The 7,043-nt window shown below is 34.4% G+C and overlaps 1 protein-coding gene across 1 annotated transcript in view; it reads left to right on the forward strand.

The window, feature by feature from the left end:
• The window catches only part of LOC107548252 (5'-nucleotidase domain-containing protein 1-like), a 73,803-nt gene that overhangs the window by 20,000 nt on the left and 46,760 nt on the right, over positions 1-7,043 (forward strand). The gene's annotated exons all lie outside the window — the stretch shown is intronic.

A 7,043-nucleotide genomic window follows, 5' to 3' on the forward strand; every position in this document is an offset into this window, starting at 1 on the left:
AAAATAAATACAGTAAAAAAAACTCAAGATAACCGTTTTCTATTTTTTTTTTTTTTATGTGCTAGAATTTTCACTGAACCTTTGAACTGTATAGTGTATTTTCTTTCAATCTTAAGCTGTAGTGATCATGTGAACAAAACACATGTTGACATTGCAACATTCCCACTGTCAGATGAAGCCATGGAACCATGATGATGAAGTAATTTTACTGTGGAAAGTTTAACATGTTCGTCTCCACTTTGTCTGGATTCATTAGAGAAAGAAAGAGACTTATAGAAACCAAACTGCTCCTTACTAAATACAACTTAACTATAGTGCTGTTAAATGAGCTGTACTGCCACCATAAGGATTTAATACCCTCAAATTACTATGCAACTTTATTTTGTAAACTTAGGAGTGTGGGTTTTGCTTAAACTAGAGACCTGCGCAGGATGGATTTTTCAGTCCAGCTTCCACAGGATTCTGTCCTGCACCTGCAGAAATATGTTATCTCATCCCGCTCGCGAAAGCCCGCATAAAAGTAGCCTATATAGATTTATTTTCAGTACATCCATGAAATTCACATTTAGTTCCGTGTCACCTAGCCACAACAGCATAAACGCTCCCGATAAAATATTTGTAATTAAAGTTATTTTTTAACAGAAAAGCAAGCATAGGCTGCTTGGCAGAATGCGAGCAAAGAGCGCTCCCTTTATAATCACTAAAAATCTGACATCTCAGTTCATCGCGATCTCACAAAGCTCTGTTATAACACAATGAATCTTTCACAATGTCTAAACTTCGTGTGTTATAATGAGAAGATTCGTGGGAACGCAAATTTCAGCACTGTATAAGAACTCCGGCGTTTTGAGCGGTGAGTGGATTCTAACTTAAACACCTCTGATTGGCCATTGTGTTCCAGAAATCAACAGATATGTCTGTGATTGGCAGCATTACTCAACGCTGCAAGCACGTGTTAAAGAAACTCTGCCTATGTTTGCGCCTGTTAATTGCTTTCATTTAATATTAGTTGTTCTTGTTGCTTTTGTGCAGTAGATGAAGAACAATATATTTGTTTTTAGATATTTTATGTTTAGATATTTTTTATTTTGCGGGAGTCCCGCAAATCTTTTTATTCTCCCGCATCCCGCACACACAAGTGTCTACCCACCTGCGCTCGCCCATCAAGTCTTGACCTCTACGGTGACCATGATTTCACCAAGTACAACATGTTCCTGGATCAACATCCTTGTTGATCCTGGAACAACATTCCAATTAACCAATCAGAATTGAGGGATAACTTTTCAGGAAATGTCTGTTTTAGGCTTACAAGCAGCTTTAGGCGCTTCTACACCCTTGTTAATCAGCTATCATTTCACACTGATTTTAGGAATAAATTATTGGTAGGGTTAGGTTTAAGGGTGGGGATTGGGTTAAGTCTATATTTTTGGACAGTAATGTTGATCCAGGAACATGTCTTACTTGGCAAAATCACGGCGACCGACCTCTACTTGTATTATAATATAAAATAGTTTGAAGATCCTAAAAAGCAGGGGTCAGCAATCTTTTGGGCATGAAGTGCCATTTTTAATTTTTCTGGTTAACCACTGTGCCAATACCACCCCATACACATTGTTTTTTTTTAATGCATGCTGTATTTATACAGTGCATAAGCATTTTAAAATGTTCAGATATAAATCTATATTTGATTACTTAGTTAAATAGTTTCTGACGCATTTTTTCATAAATAGTTTTTTAAACTTTAAAAGTTTTGTTATTTTAATGTTTAAATTAGACTTTGAATAACAGATTTACAGTGTGACCCTACTGAACACCACTGTATGTATGTGTGTGACAAGGCAAATTGTGAATTAAAACCATTCAGTTTAATCACCGTTCTATATTCTATAAACCGTTCTTGAAGGATTTTCTGCAAGATGATGATGAGTCTTTGCTTATCTTTGCTGCTTTGCGTTCTCTTTTATTGGTGCATCCTTAAGTTCCTCAAAAAGTCATTACCCACAGTGTTTGTTCTTCTGTTTGGCTGCACCAATTATTTTTGAAAAGACATTTGCATTTGACTGGGTACAGTGGTGGCCAATAGTAACAAGCTTGTAAACCACACAAACATTAATAGTACCTTTTCCTCACACACATAGAGTACGTATCCTTAGATGTACTACATAGATAACATTGTGTGAAATGAATGTTGCACACACATCATTTGTTTTCATTTATACTCGCATATAATTTCAGTTTGACTGTGGAAGATTATCTTGTTTAATTTTTTATTGGAAATGAAATGTACTAGTACATGTTTAAAACTCTGTTCTTATCTTATGGTAAACATGTTACAATGATTTAAATACAGAGCTGTTGAGTTCAGTTTGGTTGGAAATTTCAGGCTTCTGTCATCCGTCTTTGTGTGATTAATTTTAAGGATATTTCTGATTACATTTGTACAGTAAACATTTTTGGTACTTTGTTGTCTCTCCACCTGATGTCCAGTGTGAAATCTATTTGAGGTCACCATGATTTTTTTGAAAGAAGTCTCTTTGGCTGCATTTATTTGATAAAAAATAAATACAGTAAAAAAAACTCAAGATAACCGTTTTCTATTTTTTTTTTTTTTATGTGCTAGAATTTTCACTGAACCTTTGAACTGTATAGTGTATTTTCTTTCAATCTTAAGCTGTAGTGATCATGTGAACAAAACACATGTTGACATTGCAACATTCCCACTGTCAGATGAAGCCATGGAACCATGATGATGAAGTAATTTTACTGTGGAAAGTTTAACATGTTCGTCTCCACTTTGTCTGGATTCATTAGAGAAAGAAAGAGACTTATAGAAACCAAACTGCTCCTTACTAAATACAACTTAACTATAGTGCTGTTAAATGAGCTGTACTGCCACCATAAGGATTTAATACCCTCAAATTACTATGCAACTTTATTTTGTAAACTTAGGAGTGTGGGTTTTGCTTAAACTAGAGACCTGCGCAGGATGGATTTTTCAGTCCAGCTTCCACAGGATTCTGTCCTGCACCTGCAGAAATATGTTATCTCATCCCGCTCGCGAAAGCCCGCATAAAAGTAGCCTATATAGATTTATTTTCAGTACATCCATGAAATTCACATTTAGTTCCGTGTCACCTAGCCACAACAGCATAAACGCTCCCGATAAAATATTTGTAATTAAAGTTATTTTTTAACAGAAAAGCAAGCATAGGCTGCTTGGCAGAATGCGAGCAAAGAGCGCTCCCTTTATAATCACTAAAAATCTGACATCTCAGTTCATCGCGATCTCACAAAGCTCTGTTATAACACAATGAATCTTTCACAATGTCTAAACTTCGTGTGTTATAATGAGAAGATTCGTGGGAACGCAAATTTCAGCACTGTATAAGAACTCCGGCGTTTTGAGCGGTGAGTGGATTCTAACTTAAACACCTCTGATTGGCCATTGTGTTCCAGAAATCAACAGATATGTCTGTGATTGGCAGCATTACTCAACGCTGCAAGCACGTGTTAAAGAAACTCTGCCTATGTTTGCGCCTGTTAATTGCTTTCATTTAATATTAGTTGTTCTTGTTGCTTTTGTGCAGTAGATGAAGAACAATATATTTGTTTTTAGATATTTTATGTTTCGATATTTTTTATTTTGCGGGAGTCCCGCAAATCTTTTTATTCTCCCGCATCCCGCACACACAAGTGTCTACCCACCTGCGCTCGCCCATCAAGTCTTGACCTCTACGGTGACCATGATTTCACCAAGTACAACATGTTCCTGGATCAACATCCTTGTTGATCCTGGAACAACATTCCAATTAACCAATCAGAATTGAGGGATAACTTTTCAGGAAATGTCTGTTTTAGGCTTACAATCAGGTTTAGGCGCTTCTACACCCTTGTTAATCAGCTATCATTTCACACTGATTTTAGGAATAAATTATTGGTAGGGTTAGGTTTAAGGGTGGGGATTGGGTTAAGTCTATATTTTTGGACAGTAATGTTGATCCAGGAACATGTCTTACTTGGCAAAATCACGGCGACCGACCTCTACTTGTATTATAATATAAAATAGTTTGAAGATCCTAAAAAGCAGGGGTCAGCAATCTTTTGGGCATGAAGTGCCATTTTTAATTTTTCTGGTTAACCACTGTGCCAATACCACCCCATACACATTGTTTTTTTTTAATGCATGCTGTATTTATACAGTGCATAAGCATTTTAAAATGTTCAGATATAAATCTATATTTGATTACTTAGTTAAATAGTTTCTGACGCATTTTTTCATAAATAGTTTTTTAAACTTTAAAAGTTTTGTTATTTTAATGTTTAAATTAGACTTTGAATAACAGATTTACAGTGTGACCCTACTGAACACCACTGTATGTATGTGTGTGACAAGGCAAATTGTGAATTAAAACCATTCAGTTTAATCACCGTTCTATATTCTATAAACCGTTCTCTGCTTTAACTGACACAGACACACACATCACTCGCACACAGAGATCGGAGAACGTGCTGCACACACAGAAACATTCAGGAGCACAGAAACTTGCAAACACTGCCCCGTGACTTTATCAAGACTGCACTAAAAATTAATTCATCCAATTAAAAAAATGTAGAGTAATGGTTCACATCTATATTTTATGACATGAGCCAATTAAAAATAAATAACTTGCCCTAAACAATATTTTCTTTGTCTATGAAAACTATTTTTATTTTATAAAACCTGGCACAAAGTATATTTTTTTCTTGTTGAATAAATTCTAGTTTTGATCTAAACAAAAAGCAATAGATTTAATCAAAACAAAAATTATAATTTAAGAAATAATATTAGAAAGTATTTGTTTTCGCCATTCAAATAGATATAGATTTAATTAATCAAGTGTTTCTCATTTAAGAAATATGTATTAGAAATGATTTGCTTTATCCAATCAAATAGATATAGATTTAATAAAACAATTATTTCTCATTCTTTAAAATACAAGTTAATAGAAATGATTTGTTTTAAACATACAAAAAGTTATGGATTTAATAAAACATGATTCCCATTAAGGAACATTACTTAATATTTAATCTTATCCAAAATCTACTAAAAAAAAACATCAATAATTTTCATTACATCTATATTTATTAACTTCTTAGACATTACTTCCACACATCCACAATTTCAGCACTCAAGTGTCAGATTTTTAACTTCTAAGAGCTGGCGAACATTGACCGAATCGCTACATTATATTTCTCAGCAACGAGGGGGTAAAATCACTATTTTTGAAGTAAATAAACCAAGCTTCATTGTTTGTAGAGAGAGACACGGATGCAGGTAATTCACACATGCAACATTAATCTCTCTCTCTCTTTTTGAAAAAAAAAATGGAGTAGCTGTCGATTATTTAACATTTCTATTGTAAAACATTTGACTCATTTTAAATGGTTTGCAACTTCCATCTTTCCTTGCTCTCTTTCAACGTTAAACTGACGCTTAGCGCTGGAATTCACGCTCTGCTTCTGTGAACAGTAAACCACGCCTACTTTGATTTGATTGGCCGTCTCAGTCATTTTGACATTGATAAGCACTGTTAGACCCCTGACTGCATTGATCTGAAGACATTACTGAAGACATTAGTATGCGCAGCGGTGGCGCGAATGATTTGCCAGAGCCACGTGCATCTGTAGAATAGCGCAGGTTAATTCTCACACTTTAATAATATTTATAGCTCTTAACAGGCTGTGTGACTATGAGGAATGATTATTTCAAAATGTACGTTGGTATGCAGTTTTCCCTATTGCTCATGTGCCAGTGATTATCCCTCTGCGTGACACTGTTGGCACAGGTGCCATAGGTTGCCGACCCCTGTCCTAAATTCTCGTCCTGATAGCAAGCAATTCTCCATTCTTCTTCTTTTTTTTAAGATTTCAGTGAACGAGTGCTAGCGTGCATATGAATACATGGAGCAATAGAATAGGAGTGCAATAATTTTGACTAAAATATGTCTGGTTAGACATTAAAGTCTGAAATTCTACTTCTAGCACAAGTAATTGTATTTTGTGAGAGCAGTAACAGTAAAGGTACTATTGTAATGGAGTATAAATATTAAGTTAATGTGTGTTCTTCCCACCTTGTACCAGTTAACATTTAATATGTGACCTTTTTTATACTATCTCTTTTAATTGAATTTTTTTTATTCTAATTTCAAATGGTTAGCAATCAGTTTAAATTGTAACCCCTTTTTGCACAAAATGTTTAATTGCACATAGCCTACATGCATGCATTATATTAGTTTTCAATGCTTTTAAATTCTACATTGTTTAGGGACAACACCAGTTAGGATGTGGAGTAACAATTTTTTAAAAATAATGTGTTAAATTTAATATTTTAATTAGAATTTTTTTTTTTTTTAATAACTAATAATTTTTGGATTTTTCATCTGATTGATTGAAGAAAATTGGAAGATTATCAAAATGATTATTGCAGCCCCTAAATCCAGAAGGATTGTGGCAATGTCTTTAAGACACTTGAAGAAACCTACCTGCAAAGCTAACTGAAAAACTATGTGCAAGTGTACCAAGTACAAAAGTTGTTTTTACGGTGGCCGAGAAGTGCAAAACAAATCACAATTCTGAAAACAAAATAACAAATTACAAAGGCAAGTCTAAAAAACAAAATAACAATTCTGAAAACACAACAACAATTCAGAAAACATTATATTCATACAATTCATACAATACATTTAAACCAAGCTACTTTAATACCATCTCTGAACTTTCTACCACAACTCTGCTGTTCTTCGGCTGGTTCTTCCTGTATACGTTGATTGACCGATGTCTCGTCCAGTCAGCGGTGAGTAATCCCAAACCAATGGCGCTGTCTCAAACTATACCTACCTCTTCCGGTTTGTCTGATTTGTCGTTGTGTTTTCTGACTTGTTCATTTGTTTTCGGATTTGTCGTTGTGTTTTCTGACTTGTTATTTTGTTTTCGAATTTGTCATTGTGTTTTCTTACTTGTTATAATGTTTTCTGAATTGTTGTTGTGTTTTCAGAATTGTTATT

The sequence above is a fragment of the Sinocyclocheilus grahami genome, unplaced genomic scaffold (genome assembly GCF_001515645.1).
Source record: "Sinocyclocheilus grahami isolate Dianchi unplaced genomic scaffold, SAMN03320097.WGS_v1.1 scaffold345.1, whole genome shotgun sequence".
Classification (NCBI taxonomy): domain Eukaryota; kingdom Metazoa; phylum Chordata; class Actinopteri; order Cypriniformes; family Cyprinidae; genus Sinocyclocheilus; species Sinocyclocheilus grahami.